At 44.6% G+C, this 17,442-nt stretch overlaps 1 protein-coding gene across 4 annotated transcripts in view; it reads right to left on the reverse strand.

Annotated features, from left to right (window-relative positions):
- Positions 1-17,442, reverse strand: part of RBM47 (RNA binding motif protein 47) — a 209,288-nt gene that overhangs the window by 104,014 nt on the left and 87,832 nt on the right. The gene's annotated exons all lie outside the window — the stretch shown is intronic.

The following is a 17,442-nucleotide window of genomic DNA, read 5'->3' on the forward strand; positions in this document are numbered from 1 at the left end:
GCCAGCCTGGCTGCCCTTCCCTGTCTTCAGAGTTCTTTCTAAACCATAGAGAAGGTAGAGTTTAATTCCATGGTGTTTGAGTCACAGGACCTTATAACACTTCAGAAAACGATTCGCCTTAAAAAATGGTTGGGTCTGTACAGGAAAGTCACTGAGTACAGGGGATGGCAAACATTTCTGTCATGGGCTAGGTAAATACTATAGGCTTTGCAAGCCATGTGGTTTCTGTTACATATTATTCTTTTATTTGTTTCTTTTTTTGTTTCTGGGGTTTTTGTTTTTTGTTTTTGAGACAGGATCTCCCTCTGTCACCCAGGCTGGAGTACAGTGGTGCCATAACAGCTCACTGCAGCCTCAACCTCCCTGGCTCCAGGGATCCTCCTGCTTCGGCCTCCTGAGTAGACTGCAGGTGTGCTTCACTACACTTGGCTAATTTTTTTATTTTATGCAGAGACAGGGTCTCTCACTGTGCTGCCCAGTCTGGTTTTTTTTTTTTTTTTTTTTTTTTTTGCAACCCTTTAAAAATGTAAAAACCATTAGCTAGAGGGCCATACATAAACAGACAATAGACCACAATTTACTGACTTAGAGCAATGGAAAAGGGTTGGCAGCATTGACTGGTGACTGCTGCATGCGGTGAGACTAAAGATAGTACAAAACCTCACCAGGTTTGACCAAGGCAACTACCTCTCCATCTGACTTGCCCAAGTCAGCTATAGCTGTGGCAGAGAATTTAATCCTGAAATGCTAGGCTTATATCTTTGGAAAATCAGATAAATGAAGTTGTTGGTTTTTTGTTTGTTTGTTTTATTTATTTTTTTTTTTTGAGACAGTCTCACTCTCTCTTGCCCAGGCAGCCACCCTGCAGAGTCGTGGCGTGATCTTGGCTCACTGCAACCTCCACCACCTGGGTTCAAGCAATCCTCCCACCTCAGCCTCCCAAGTAGTTGGGACTACAGGCGTATGCCACCACACCTGGCTGATTTTTTTTTTTTTTTTTTTTTTGAGACGGAATCTAGCTCTGTTGCTCAGGCTGGAGTACAGTGGTGTGATCTTGGCTCACTGCAACCTCCACCTCCCAGATTCAAGTGATCCTCCTGCCTCAGCCTGCCAAGTATCTGAGATCACACCTGGCAATTTTTTTTTTTTTTGTATTTTTTAGTAGAGACAGGGTTTCACCATGTTGGCCAGGCTCGTCTTGAACTCCTGACCTCAAGTCATCCATCCGCCTTGGACTCCCAAAATGCTGGGGTTACAGGCATGAGACACTGCACCCGGCCTAACTTTTGTATTTTTAGTAAAGACGGGGTTTCACCATGTTGGCCAGGCTGTTCTCAAACTCCTGACCTCAACTGATAACGCCCGCCTCAGCCTCCCAGGACAAATGAAGTTTAAAATAAGCTAGAATATTTTTTAACCTGCTACTTTTCATTGTGTGTGTGTATGTTTGGGGGGTGGGGGGTGTACATTTTTATTTAAAAATGAATACTCCATATGTACCACAAAATTCCAAACCTGGAAGAATCTTCCAATATAGTCCAGTCTACAACTGTTTACTCTTGAGGAAACTGACCTGCTTCAGTTAAATGAGATATTCTAAGTCACATGCTAGTTTGCAGAAGAGAAGGGGCCAGAAACTTGGTTTCCTATTTCAAAATTCATACACTTTACTTTAATGGTGCACTGCCCACTAAGTACTAAAAAATAAATTCAACAAATACTTACAAAGTATTTCTTACATATCCAGCACTGGTTAGGTGCACTAAGGTTACAAAATAAATGTAAGCGAAGATTACTGCCCATAGAAATGTTTTGGGCCAGGTGTGGTGGCTCACGCCTGTAATCCCAGCACTTTGGGAGGCCAAGGTGGGCAGATCACAAGGTCAAGAGATCAAGACCATCCTGGCCAAAATGGTGAAACCCCATCTCTACTAAAAATACAAAAACTAGTTGGGCGTGATGGCACACCTGTAGTCCTAGCTACTTGGGAGGCTGAGGCAGGAGAATCCCTTGAAACCAGGAGGCTGAGGTTGCAGTGAGCCGAGATCATGCCACTGTACTGCAGCCTGGCCACAGAGTGAGACTGTCTAAAAAAAAAAAAAAGCACTTTTGGTCTCTCACTGAGAAAACAAGGCACACACACCTAAGCAAATATATTCTTCCTTGCATTGTCATATAACTACATATCTAAAATGGAGCCACCGTAATTCCAGCACTTGGGAGACCTGAGGTCAGGAGTTCAAGACCAGCCTGGCCAATATGGTGAAAACCCATCTCTACTAAAAATACAAAACCTAGCCAGGCATGGTGGCACGCACCTGTAATCCCAGCTACTCAGGAGGCAAAGGCAGGAGAATTGCTTGAACCTGGGAGGTGGAGGTTGCAGTGAGCTGAGATTGTGCCACTGCACTCCAGCCTGGGTGACAGAGTAAGGCCCTGTTTCAAAAAGAAAAAAAACAAAAACAAAAATTAGCTGGGCATGGTGGCGTGCACCTGTGGCCACAGCTACTTAGGAGGCTGAGGCAGGAGAATTGCTTGAACCCGGGAGGTGGAGGTTGCAGTGAGCCAAGATCACGCCGCTGCACTCTAGTCTGGGTGACAGAGGGAGACTCTGTCTCAAAAATAAATAACAAAGAAATAAATAATAAAACAGGGCCATCTCGTATAACTCTGTAATGGTGGAAAGGTTCTGTATCTTTGCTGCTATCAGGATAGTAGCCAGTAGCAACAAATGGCTATTAAGCACTTGAAATGTGCCACTGGCTACCATATTAAAAATTTTTAATTTTACAGATGTTCCTTGACTTACAATGGGCTACTTCCCATTAACCCCATCATAAGCAAAAAATATCCTAAGTCAAAAATGTGGCCGGGCGAGGTGGCTCACACCTGTAATCCCAACACTTTGGGAGGCCAATGTGGGCAGATCACCTGAGGTCAGGAGTTTGAGACCAGCTGGGCCAACCATGGCCAACATGGTGAAACCCTGTCTCTACTAAAAATAAAAATTAGCTGGGCATGGTGGCGCATGCCTGTAATCCCAGCTACTCAGGAGGCTGAGGCAGGAGAATTACTTGAACCGGGGAGACAGAAGTTGCAGTGAGCCAAGATCGTGCCACTGCACTCCAGCCTAGGTGACAGAAGGAGACTCCGTCACCAAAAAAAAAAAAAAAAGCATCTAAGGTGGGGCATGGTGGCTCACACCTGTAATCCCAGCATTTTGGGAGGCCGAGGTGGGCAGATCACCTGAAGAGCTTGAGACCAGTCTGGCCAACATGGCAAAACCCTCTCTCTACTAAAAATACAAAAATTAGCCAGGTGTGGTGGCACACACCTGTAATCCCAGCTACTTGGGAGGCTGAAACAGGAGAACTACCTGAACCCGGAAGGCGGAGGTTGCAGCGAGCCAAGATTGTGCCACTGCACTCCAGCCTGGGCAACAGAGTGAGACTCCATCTAAAAAATAAATGAATAAATAAATAAATAAATAAAAATTAAAATAAAAGTAAATAAACTTCACGATGGATTTTAAGGATATTAGACCCTTTTTTTTTTTTTTTTTTTTTTGAGATGGAGTCTCACTCTATCACCCAGGCTGGATTGCAGTGGTGTGATCTCGGCTGCAACCTCCATTTCCCAGGTTCAAGCGATTCTTCTGTCTCAGCCTCCCCAGGAGCTGGGATTACAGGCGTGTGCCACCACACCTGGTTAATTTTTGCATTTTTAGTAGAGACGAGGTTTCACCATGTTGGCCAGGCTAGTCTGGAACTCCCGACCTCAGGTGACCCGCCCACCTCGGCCTCTCAAAGTGCTAAGATTACAGGTGTGAGCCACCATGCCTGGACAATCATGAAGTTTAAATATTCTAGGTGGAGAATCTTCTGTACTTAATTTTAATTAAATTATTATTTTTCTTCTTCTTTTTTTCGAGATGGAGTCTCACTCTGTTGCCCAGGCTGTAGTGTAGTGGTATAATCTTGGCTCACTGCAACCTCCACCTCCCGGTTTTAAGCAATTCTCCTGTCTCACCTCCTGAGTAGCTGGGACTATAGGCACACGCCATGGCACCCAGCTAATTTTTGTATTTTTAGTAGAGATGGGGTTTCACTATATTGGCCAGGCTGGTCTTGAACTCCTGACCTCGTGATCCACCTGTCTCGGCCTCCCAAAGTGCTGGGATTACAGGCGTGAGCCACCACGTCCGGCCCTACTTTTCTTATTTTTAATCTGAATTTAAATAGCCATGTGTGGCTAGGGACTTCAGTACCGGACATCACATGTCTAAAATAATTATTATAAATCTGGATGAAAAATATGTCACATTCATTCTGTCACTTTTCCTTCTTTTGCCTATGGCAAAAACCACTATAATCACAGGACTCTTTTTCCTTTGAACATGGGCAGGCTTTCAGAATTCTCCATGCAAGGCGAGGCACGGTGGCTTACACCTGCCACCCTAGCACCTTGGGAGGCTGAAGTGGGAGGATCCTTGGAGCCCAGGAGTTGGGGACCAGCCTGGGCAACATAGTGAGACCTGTCTCTACAAAAAGCAAACAAAATTAGCTGGGCATGAGGGGTGCATGCTTGTAGTCCCAGCTACTCAGGAATTGAGGCAGGAGGACTGTTTGAGCCCTGGAGGTAGAGGCTACAGTGAGCCATGATCGCGGCAGTGCACTCCAGCCTGGGTGACAGAGTAAGACTCTGGGATAAATAAAGAAAATAGAATTCTCTATGCAACCATTGTCAATGGCATGGACTTGGTTTACATAAAACAAAACCTGTTTGCCATTCCTGATGCAGATAAAAAAAGGTGACAAAGTTGACCCGGAGAAGGAAGGAGTTGAGCTGAACTTCAGATGAGACCAGGGGTGATCAAGGTGGTCTGGCCGTAGACTAGCTGAGCTTCAAAGGATAACATCTGGAGAGATAAAGGGGAAAGGACAAAGAGTATGGGGTTCTCTGTATAGAGGAGAGTAGCTGCGAAGGAGCTGAATGGAGCTCCCCTGGTCCTAGGACAAGGAGGATGCTGGCCTGCCAAGCAGAGAGGGTTGGGTTGGGTATGGTTGGAGATAAGGGGATAGGCGGAAGGGTGGGTCTGGGTTATGACTTTGAAATTCCAGGACACCCTGAGGGTTTCAGCAGGAGCCTGGAGAACACATTTTAGAAAGGCAACTCTGACAGCTAGGCACAGATAGGTTGTATAACGGACATGCGCTCAGATACCAGGGTGAAGGCTATGCCAGTAATGATGTGTGTCTTTCCTTTAGGAAAGTAAAACTTGTTTATTATGTAAAATGTATAAATCTCAGAAAAGCAGATATAAAAAAATTAAAATCAGACGTCTACCAACCACAGATGACATTTTGATGTGGTTTCTTCCAGTTTTTTTCCTCCTTCTCTGGCTAGGGCAGTAATTTAGGAATTAACATTATGACTTGAACTAGGAAGGTGGTAGTGCGAATGAAGAGAAAAGGCCATGAAAGACAGCGTTAAGTGAGGCAGGGGTGTGAGGAGAAAAGAGAATTAGCTTCCAAAGACAGGAGTTCTAGACCTGGGTATTCTGTGGGGCCTGAACTCCCAGCCTTGGTTTTGCCATACATCAATCTCTCTTTTTTTTTTTTAATCTTTTTTTTTTTTTTTTTTTTTTTTGAGATGGAGTCTTGCTCTGTCGCCCAGGCTGGAGTGCAGTGGCGCAGTCTCAGTTCACTGCAACCTCCATCTCCTGGGTTCAAGCAATTCTCCTGCCTCAGCCTCTCAAGTAGCTGGGACTACAAGTGGGAGCCACCATGCCCGGCTAATTTTTTGTATTTTTAGTAGAGACGGGGTTTCACTGTGTTAGCCAGGATGGTCTCGATCTCCTGACCTCGTGATTCACCTTCCTCAGCCTCCCAAAATGCTGGGATTACAGGCGTGAGTCACCACGCCCGGCATTTTTTTTTTTTTTTTTTTTTTTTTTGAGATGGAGTCTTGCTGTGTCACCAGGCTGGAGTGCAGTGGCACAATCTTGGCTCATTACAACCTCCATCTCCTGGGTTCAAGTGATTCCCCTGCCTCAGCCTCCCGAGTAGCTGGGACTACAGGCATGTGCCACCACACCCAGCTAATTTTTTGTATTTTAGTAGAGACAGGGTCTCACCATGTTGGCCAGGATGGTCTTGATCTCCTGACCTAATGATTCACCCGCCTCGGCCTCCCAAAGTGCTGGGATTACAGGCGTGAGCCACCAAGCCTGGCCTTTTTTAAAAATATATTATTCTTTTTCCTTTTTTTTTTCTTTTTACATATTTTTTTCCTCTTTTTTTTTTTTTTTTTTTGAGATGCCCCGCCCATACGTCAATGTCTTAACCACTTCTTATTGGAGTCTAATTAAAGGTCAGATGAGATTTTTGAGATCCCCTTCAACTAACGTACAGATATGTCTGTGTATATTTAAAGCGAACATCACATATAAGTAGAAGTAGTTGTCATAACACCACACAAGATCCCTTGATCTCTAGGCTATACCAGTAGCTTTTAGCCTCTTGCAATCTGCAAGATTTTAGGGGTAGAATAATTAAACTTTCTATTCTGAATAGTGTTACAAAGAGGATATGTAGCTGTAGTTCACAGGACAGGGAATGAATGGGGCAGTGTAAACAGAGAATTCACTTTCAGACAGGACTCCACCAAGCAGTAATAGCTTCTTCCTAGGAGCCAAAAGGTTTTCAAAGCCCAATACATCTTTGAAGACTATAAGAAAAACAATAGTAAAAACAGCTGCTAGGGAATACAGATTACGCTCTCTGAGGCCAGATGCAGTGGCTTACACCTGCAATCCCAGCACTCTGGGAGACCAAGGTGGGCGGTTCACCTGAAGTCAGGAGTTCAAGACCAGCCTGGCCAACATGGCGAAACCCCATCTCTACTAAAAATACAAAAATTAGCTGGGTGTGGTGGTGCACCCCTGTAGTCCCAGCTACTTGGGAGGCTGAGGCAGGAGAATCGCTTGAGCCCGGGAGGCAGAAGTTGCAGTGAGCTGAGACCGCACCACTGCACTCCAGCCTAGGAAACAGAGCAAGACTCTGTCTCAAAAGAAAAAAAAAAAAAAAAAGAAGAAGAAAAAGAAAATGCTCTCAGGTAGGAAAGAGCAATACAAAGACATTCACCAGGCCAATAAGCAGGAGTTTACACCAGAGGTTATCTATACATTTTTTAAAAATACTGATTCCTGGGCTCCCCTTCAGACCAATTAAATCAGAGACTCAGTAAGGGTTGCCTCTGAATTGATTTGTCTTATTTTGTTTTATTTTTTGAGACAGGATCTCAGTCTGTCACCCAGGCTAGAGTGCAGTGGCAAAAACATGGCTCACTATAGCCTCGACCTCCTGGGCTCAAGTGATCCTTGCATCCTAGACCCTCGCCACTCCCTCTCCCCAGTAGCTGGGACTACAGGTACATGCCACCATGCCTGGTTAATTCTTTTTTTTTTTTTTTTTGAGATGGAGTTTTACTATTATTGCCCAGGCTGGAGTGCAATGGTGTGATCTCGGCTCACCACAACCTCTGCCTTCCAGGTTAAAGCGATTCTCCTGCCTCAGCCTCCCGAGTGGCTGGGATTACAGGCATGCACCACCACGCCCGGCTAATTCTGTATTTTTAGTAGAGATGCGGTTTCTCTGTGTTGGTCAGGCTGGTCTCAAACTCCCAACCTCAGGTGATCCACCTGCCTCAGCCTCCCCAAAGTGCTGGGATTACAGGCATGAGCCACCATGCCTGGCGCCTGGCTAATTTTTTTTAATTTATTTTTTTTTTTAGAGATGGGAGCTCACTATGTTGCTCAGGCTGGTCTTGAACTCCTGGGCTCAAGTGATTCTTCCACCTCAGACACCCACAGTGCTGGGATTACAGGCCTGAGCCACCATGCCTAGCCTGGTAATTTTTTAAAATTCACAGCATGATTGAAACTTGAAACACAAGAAGATGCCCCAGAGAAAAAACAGTTCAAGGGACAGCAGAGCAGCTGGGATCCACACTGTGCCCTTAGCCACCTAGGTTAAGGGTTACAGTAAGTTCCTTAGTGATGCGGGAACTAGAGGCCAAAATAGAACCCACCAATACATTTTATAATTGCATATTACACTCCATATAGTTAAAATTTCAGGGTGTAGGTTCCATGATTTTCAATACATCCTTTGGTCATTTTCACTGAACTGTGAGTTAGTGAACTCCTGGGGACCTGGTCAGAATGTCGATGGACATACCTTTTTCTGAGAATCCCTTGGCCCTCTAAGGAGCTGGTAGTTAAAAAATGCAAACTCGGCCAGGCGCGGTGGCTCATGCCTGTAATCCCAGCACTTTGGGAGGTCGAGGCGGGCGGATCACGAGGTCAGGAGATCGAGACCATCCTGGCTAACACGGTGAAACCCCGTCTCTACTAAAAATACAAAAAATTAGCAGGGCATGGCGGCGGGCGCCTGTAGTCCCAGCTACTCCGGAGGCTGAGGCAAGAGAATGGCGTTAACCCGGGAGGTGGAGTTTGCAGTGAGCTGAGATCGCGCCACTGCACTCCAGCCTGGGCGACGGAGCAAGACTCCATCTCAAAAAAAAAAAAAAATGCAAACTCGCCTCAGACTGATGTAGGTATGTGAGCCAGCTCTGCCATGCATGAACTGTATGACCTTGTGGGAGTTCCTTGCTGTCTTCTAAGTCTGTTTTCTTATTGACAAAATAGGAATCCTAGCCCTTCTTTAGAGATTATGGAAGAGATCAAATGAGGCTAGACAAGTAAAACTGATAATACAAGTAAAAGACTTCCTTATGCCTGGTATATAGTGAACCCTCAGTAAATGTAAATCATCATTATTATTTTCTTCACGACCTCTAGGTTCCTTATAACTCTAATATTTTAAGATCCCAAGAATCACTGATTACACAGGTATAGATGAACAAAAATCAGTGGGTACTGACATGCCTAGACTGAAAGGCCCAGTTTGTGCTCAGCACCTTTTCATACCAGCCTGGTATGGTATTTCTTTTTTTTTTTTTTTTGAGACGGAGTCTCGCTCTGTCACCCAGGCTGGAGTGCAGTGGCACATCTCAGCTCACTGCAACCTCCACTTCCCGGGTTCAAGCGATTCTCCCGCCTCAGCCTCCTGAGTAGCCGGGATTCCAGGTGCCCAACACCACGTCTGGCTATTTTTTTTTTTTCGTTTTTGTTTTTGTATTTTTCAGACAGAGTCTATCCCTGTCGCCCAGGCTGGAGTGCAGTGGCAAGATCTCGGCTCACTGCAACCTCCACCTCCTGGGGCAAGCGATTCTCCTGCCTCAGTCTACCGAGTAGCTGGGATTACGGGCACCTACCACCACCCCCGGCTACTTTTTGTATTCTGAGTAGAGACGGGGTTTCACCATGTTGGCCAGGTTGGTCTTGAACTCCTGACCTTATGATCCGCCCATCTTGACCTCTCAAAGTGCTGGGATTACAGGTGTGAGCCACCACGCCTGGCCTCGTATTTTTTTTTTTCCCCCTCATAGAGACGGGGTTTCACCATGTTGGCCAGGCTGGTCTCAAACTCCTGACCTCAGGTGATCCACTCGCCTTGGCCTCCCAGAGTGCTGGGATTACAGGCGTGAGCCACTGCGCCCAGCCTCTGGTATGGTATTTCAATGCCCACTTCATTCTTTGCTTGAGGTGTCACCTGTATTTTGCTGACCTTGTTCTTAGTTTCAAAGAACTCATCTATTTTGCAGACATAGAAATTTTGTCATTCTTTATGAAAGCAGTATGGCTGTTCTCATACTGTTACTTCTTGGCAGGCAATACCTGCACAGAAACCAATGAGCATGGCTGAAGTGAATGTCAGACATTCTATTTCTGTCTGCCCACACCTGACAGCAACCGCTGACACACCTGGGGCAACCTGCTTTACCCAAAGTGCAGCCTGGGATGAGGCCCCACCTCAGCAGAACTTTGATGCATGTCTAATGACTGGCTTGGAGACCTTGTTCTTGGAAACTACAGGGCTGACATTTAAGTATCACCCATGAAATTTGCCTCAAGTTTCAAAGCTGACATTAGCTACCAATTTCGGCTTCATAACCTTGAAGTATTCTCTTTGCTTTCTAGAGTATTAAATACCATCCTACAAAGCATAAAGCCATTATTGACCTGCTATTCTGCCAAAAGACGCATACACTTTGTTGATGTCCACAATTTTCTTTTTCTTCCTCTATGGTAGGTCCAGATCTCTTCTGTTTAGGTAGACAGGCCTCCTTTTGTAGGCAATTGTCTGCTTCTCTGCCATGTTATTGGTTGAGTCATGGCTCATATCCACCTCTCTGCCTTTGCAGTTTTTGGTGAGTCTTTTATTTTTTATTTCTATTTTTTGAGACAGAGTCTCGCTCTGTCGCCCGGGCTGGAGTGCAGTGACACGATCTCGGCTCACTGCAAGCTCCGCCTCCCGGGTTCATGCCATTCTCCTGCCTCAGCCTCCCGAGTAGCTGGGATTACAGGTGCCCGCCACCACGCCCGGCTAATTTTTTGTATTTTTTAGTAGAGACAGGGTTTCACCATGTTAGCCAGGATGGTCTTGATCTCCTGACTTCGTGATCCACCCGCCTCGGCCTCCCAAAGTGCTGGGATTACAGGCGTGAGCCACCCCGTCCTGCTTTTTTTGTTGTTGTTGTTGTTTTTAAATTGTTGTTGTTGTTGACAGAGTCTCACTCTGTCATCCAGGCTAGAGAGCAGTGGCACGATCTCGGCTCACTATAACTTCTGCCTCCCAGGTTCAAGCAATTCTCCTGCCTCAGCATCCTGAGTAGCTGGGATTACAGACACCTGCCACCACACCAGGCTAAATTTTTGTATTTTTAGTAGAGATGGGGGGTTTCACCATGTTGGCCAGGCTGGTCTCAAACTCCTGATCTCAAGTGATCTGCGCCCAGCCTGCCTTTTCAGTTTTGAAAATAGGTTATCTTGTTTGGCAAACAGCAAGACATCAAAGAGCACACAGACAAAGTAACTAACCACTAGATCTATGAAACTTTTGCCCATATGAATGAACTAATTTTATTTTATGTTATTTATTTATTTTTGAGACAGGGTCTCACTCTGTTGCCCTGGCTGGAGTGCAGTAGCATAATCATGGCTCACTGCAGCCTTGACCTCATAGGCTCAAGCAATCCCCCCACCTCAGCCTCACAAGTAGCTGGGGCTACAGGGATGCACCACCATGCCCAGCTATTTTTTTTTTTTTAAGGCAGCATCTCTCTCTGTCTCCAAGACTGGAGTGTGGTGCCTCCATCTCAGCTCACTGCAGCCTTGACTGAGCCTCAGGGTCAGGAGATCCTCCTGAGTAGCTGGGACTACAGGTGCAAGCCACCACACCTGGCTAATTTTTGTAGAGATAGGGTTTCACCATTGCCCAGGCTGGTCTTGAACTCCTGGGTTCAAGCAATCTGCCTGCCTCAGCCTCCCAAAGTGCTGGGATTCCAGGCATGAGCCACCATACCTGGCCTAATTTTTAAATTTTTTGTAGAGACACGATTTCACTGTGTTGCCCAGGCTGATGAACTGATTTTAAAAGGGCAAATCATTAAGTTTGGAATTAGCCTTAAACTCACTGCTCTTACGTTCTACCAAAAACCATTTTCCCAAATATCTGTTTGGGTCCAGAAAGCAGATCTCAGCACCATCTTAGCTTTTACAGGAAGGCTTTGTGATGAAGTCACTGGTTGTCTGTATTCACAACGGGCTAAGTGTAAATTCAGCCCAATTACTCTGACAAGTCTTTTTTTTTCCTTCTTTTTTTTTTTTAGATGGGGTGTCACTGTTTTGCCCAGACTAGAGTGCAGTGGCACAATCATAAATCATAGCTCACTACAGCCTCGAACTCCTGGACTCAAGTGGTCCTCATGCCTCAGCCTCCCAAGTAGCTAGGACTACAGGCGTGTGCCACCATGCCCAGCTACATCAAGTCTTGGAAAGTTCTTCAGTCTGCATCATAGTGGTAATTATACATTTATGCTTATAAACAGCAAAGGACTTCAGGGTTACTTTTGCACAAGTTTTCAATACCAGCAGGCTCCATACCTAAATTAACACTGACGTCAAATTTGATCAGAGATCAGGCAGAAGGAAAGAAAAGGGAGAGGTCCAGACAAGAGGGTAGTGAATATACTCCCTGGCACATCTGGATACAGATGAGAAAAGGGATCCAGTAACTTCTACTGCATTTTCAAATATACCATTACATATGTGAAGTAGGATGCTCCTTGATCTAATTCACTCTTGTTTTATTGATATTGTTTCTTTTTTCTTTTTTTTTTTTTGAGACAGAGTCTTGCTCTGTCGCCAGGCTGGAGTGCAGTGGCACAATCTCAGCTCACTGCAACCTCCGCCTCCCGGGTTCAAGCAATTCTCCTGTCCCAGCCTCCCAAGTAGCTGGGACTAGAGGCACACGCCACCATGGCCAGCTAATTTTTGTATTTTTAGTAGAAACAGCGTTTCACTACGTTGGCCAGGATGGTCTCCATCTTTTGACCTTCTGATCTGCCTGCCTTGGCCTCCCAAAGTGCTGGGATTACAGGTGTAAGCCATGGCGCCCGGCGTTTTTTGTTTTTTGTTTGTTTGTTTGTTTGTTTTTGAGACGGAGTCTTGCTCTGTTGTCCAGGCTGGAGTGCAGTGGCACAACCTTGGTTCACTGCAGCCTCCGCTTCCTGAGTTCAAGTGATTGTCCTGCCTCAGCCCAAGTAGCTGAGATTACAGATGTGCACCACAACACCCAGCTAATTTTTTTGTATTTTTAATAGAGACAGGGTTTCACCATGTTGGCCAGTCAGTTTCGAACTCCTGACCTCAAAAGATCTGCCTGCCTTGGCCTCCCAAAGTGCTGAGATTACAGATGTGAGCCACTGTGCCCAGCCATGTTTCTTATTAACTAAATGTTTAAATGCTCATTCTTAAACTCTGCTGGGGCCAGGATAGTGTCTGATTTATCTTTGTATCCCTCACATACTTGTTCCAGTATCTTTTATATGATGGTCCTACATAGATTTAATTTAAATCAAATTAAATTATAGGCCACTTTCCCCTTCTTTGTAGTAAAAAGCTACGTTGTACAAAATAAACAGTACCAAGTAATGTGTAATGGAAAAAAAAATCTCTTCCATTTTCAAGTGAAGAAGCAGAAAACTCGTTTTTAGAAGCTGCCTTTTGGGATTGCCTTGAGCAGCCTGGGGTCATTTTGTGACAGTTCCCTACCAGTGGTTGGCCAAGGAAAAGTCAATGTGTTTTAGCTCAGTTGTTTGACCTTTGGGTGTATTTGCTCTTTAGTAAGCATCCCTCATATGGACCACATGAGTTTTACCTGAAGTCTTAATTGGGTTAGAGTATGCCTTTTTGAAACAACATGATGAGGAGGCCATTTTCCAAAAGGTATATCTTCTAAGCCAGACACGGGTGACTCGCACCTGTAATCCCAGCACTTCGGGAGGCCAAGGCAGGTGGATCACCTGAGGTCAGGAGATCGAGACCAGCCTGGCCAACATGGTGAAACACGTTTCTACTACAAATACAAAAATTAGCCAGGCATGGTGGCGGGTGCCTATAGTCCCAGCTACTCGGGAGGCTGAGGCAGGAGAATCACTTGAACCTGAGAGGCAGAGGTTGCAGTCAACCGAGATTGTGCCACTGCACTCCAGCCTGGGTGACAGAGCAAGACTCTGTCTCAAAAAAAAAAAAAAAAAAAAAAAGATATATCTTCTAGTGATTTTTAGGTTATTAGGATAGGGATTTTAGGAAAATCTATTTCTAAGAGATCTGTGATTTCACTAAATGAGCTACAATTCCAAAATATGAAGAGCCATTTACCAAAGAAACAATGTCTTCAGCAGGCCACGTTTTCCTCCTTTTCAAATGCAACTTGCATTTTCAACTTGTGAGTTAAATAATATCTACCTCTTAATTTATTAACTTACTTGGAATGAAAATCTAGGCTATGATTAGTAGGAAAGGGTAAGGACTCCAAATGTTTTACTATTTTTATTTTACTTAAAGTTCCCATCAGTAGCCCTGTGGTATTTCCTTCCCTAATCTTTCCTACAGATCGCCACCATCTAACTTCAGGTGCCATGTTGATCAAGGAAAATATGCTTGCTGTGGCTTGAGAAAAATCAAGGCCCCAATCTAAACGCTTTACATGGTATGTCTCAAAACATCACTATGTACCTCATGAATATGTACAATTATTATTTGTCAATGAAATAAAATAAAATTAAAAAAGAAATTAGCCAAAAGAGAATATAAGAAGGACGTTAAAATTCTTTGTTAAAAATGAACAGGCTGGGCACAGTGGCTCACCCCTGTAATCCCAACATTTTGGGAGACCGAGGTGGGAGGATCACCTGAGGTCAGGAGTTCAAGACCAGCCTGACCAACATGGAGAAACCCCATCTCTACTAAAAATACAAAATTAGCTAGGCATGGTGGCGCATGCCTGTAATCCCAGCTACTCAAGAGGCTGAGGCAGGAGAATTGCTTGAAGCCGGGAGGCGGAGGTTGCAGTGAGTCAAGATTGCGCCACTGACTCCAGCCTAGGTAACAGGAGTGAAACTCTGTCTCAAAAAAAAAAAAAAACAATAATAATAATAATAAATGGGGAATAATGGGGGAAAAACCCTACTATTTTTTTTCCTTATAGAACTATATAGGTGTTTTTCTCTTTCAGTTGGGTTTTTGAATTTATATATTTTATTTATTTATTTGGTTTTTTAAATCAGCTAACTTTAAGATTCATTATTTATATTTTGCCAGGAATTTTTCCATATAACCTAAATGTCAAACTTATTGATATAAATCATATATAATATCCTCATTCTATTCTTTGTATTGTGAAATAAGCTCTATATAAGGTCATAAAACAAATAAACATCTCAAAGAAAGTCAGGTAATGACCTGGACTTTTTTTGAATCAAGCCAGGCACAGTGGGTCACACTTGCAATCCCAGCACTATGGGAGGCTAAGACAAGCAGATCGCTTGAGCCCAGGAGTTCAAGACCAGCCTGGGAAACATAGCGAGACCTCATCTCTATAAAAAATTAAAAATTAGCTGGGCCCAGCTACTCACGAGGCTGAGGAGGGAGAATTGCTTGAGCCCAGGAGTTCGAGGCTGCAGTGAGCCCTGATTGCACCACTGCATTCCAGCCTAGGTGACAGAGCAAGATTCTCTAAAAAATATATATATATCGCATCAAATTTACTCATAACTAAGAAATCAGCAAGCTTGAGAAGGCCAATTCCATGGAATTAGGGTTCCTTGTGTGTATACATGAACATGTGTAAATTTCTGCATCCGTCAATTCAGTAACTGGCCAAAGGGCCCCAGCTCAGCAGTACTCTTGATAGAAAATGTCAACACAGGCTGGGTGTGGTGGCTCACGCCTGTAATCCCAGCACTTTGGGAGGCAGAGGTGGGTGGATTCCCTGAGGTCAGGAGTTCGAGACCAGCCTGGCCAACATGGTGAAAACTCCATCTCTACTAAAAATACAAAAAATTAGCCGGTATGGTGGCGAATGCCTATAATCCCAGCTACTTAGGAGGCTGAGGCATGAGAATTGCTTGAATCTGGGAGGCGGAGGTTGCAATGAGCCGAGATGGCACCACTGCACTCCAACCTGGGCAACAAGAGCAAAACTCTGTCTCAAAAAAAAAAAAAGAAAAAGAAAATGTCAACACAGAGCACTAAGGTTTGAAATCTGAGAATCTCACACTGTTCAAAGCACAAGTAGAGTCAAGTAGCTGGTTCAAGTAGCTGCCTCTGTTCATTCTATTTAAAGCATTATTTTTTAAATCCTGCCTTTGGTGGGAGAATCGTACACATACATTGACTATGTCGATGATCACCTTTCCCGGATGCCATCAAGGTTGCAGAGACAAAGAAATGTGGACACATTGTCTGTGAAAACCACCTCTTACTAGAAGTTGATTACTTTCCTGGGGGAGGTAGGTGAGGTAAATTAAGAACATAGATTTGGGGAGAATTCAAAGGATTAGCAGGGGAGCAAGACTTGGGCTCTCACTCTAGGGAATAATGCTGATACACAAGGTAAGATTTCTGTCTGAACCACAAAAACAAAAAAATCTGATCATCAGTCTGAAATCAATCTCTTTAAGAGGTTTTAAAGATTCTTCCAGAAATTTGACTAAGTTTTCATTTTACAAGAGACACCTGTTCACCTGAAGCCACTCCCCCTCTCCCTTTTCCTTTCCCCCCATAGCTCATGCTATTCCTTGACCCCAACACTCTCTCCACACTGGGACCCTGCACAGGCTGTTTAATGTAGCCACTGCCGCCTGTCTCCAGTCCCCCTCTGCCTATGCTCCAGGTCTCAGTTTGAACGCCATTTAAATTCCAAGAAACCTTCCCAATAGTCATCTCCTGACTCAGATTATGTAAGGTCCTCTTGTTTTTATTTATTTATTTATTCGAGACAGGGTCTTGCTCTGTTGCCCTGGCTAGACTGCAGTGATGCAGTCTTGGCTCATTGTGGTCTCAACCTCCCAGGCCTAAGCAAATCTCTCACTGCAGCCTCCCAAGTAGCTGGGACTATGGGTGCGTGCCAGCACACCCAGCTAATTTTTTTATTTTCCAGTAGAGAATGGGATGACAATTTTTAAATTTTTTGTAGAGACGGGTCTCATTATGTTGCCCAGTTGGTCTTGAACTCCTGAGCTCAAGTGATCCTCTTGAGCACCCTGGCCTCCCTATGTGCTGGGATTGCAGGCGTGAGGCACTCTGGCTAGCTTAGGTTTTCTTGTTTTAAACTCTTAACTCCTTACAGTTCTTCATCAGCCCACTCATTACTCTGTCAATGTATTATTTAATATCTTCTGTGACTACTAAGGTAGCCCTGTGGGGACAGCAATCTTTTCTGTCCTAATTACTTCTTAATTATGCTGCGTCTAGCACAGAGCCTAGCACAGAGCCTGGCACATAGCAGGTGCTCAAAAAATGTTTGTTAATGGATTTACTTGTATCCCTACAGATCATGTACTATCACCTATAGGGTCTCATAACGTGGAGGTTTTGCAAATGTTAAAGTCTGTCTCAATCAGGCAAATGTGTTTTAGGGAATCATGCCCATTCTGTGGCATTAACTCTCAAGATGCTATTTTTCTGCACATTTTACATGAACATGGATTTGGACTCTGCTTTCACGGATAAACGAACGAGTCATTCTGGGACATAGCATGGGGCATTTTCATTGCAAACTCCTACCCGCTGATTGCAGGAGGGGAACCTTGGAAAAGTGTCTGATTCTGGGACCTTATGTCTGGAAGGCTGCTTCATTATCTCACATGGGCTGTTCTGAGTGCCAGCGCCCACTATTTACAAGGTCCTTGGGGTGCTCATCTCAAGACCATCACCAAAAAAAAAAAAAAAAGTTTTTCTTTCAGTATTAG

The sequence above is a fragment of the Pongo pygmaeus genome, chromosome 3 (assembly GCF_028885625.2).
Source record: "Pongo pygmaeus isolate AG05252 chromosome 3, NHGRI_mPonPyg2-v2.0_pri, whole genome shotgun sequence".
In the NCBI taxonomy this organism is placed as follows: Eukaryota; Metazoa; Chordata; class Mammalia; order Primates; family Hominidae; genus Pongo; species Pongo pygmaeus.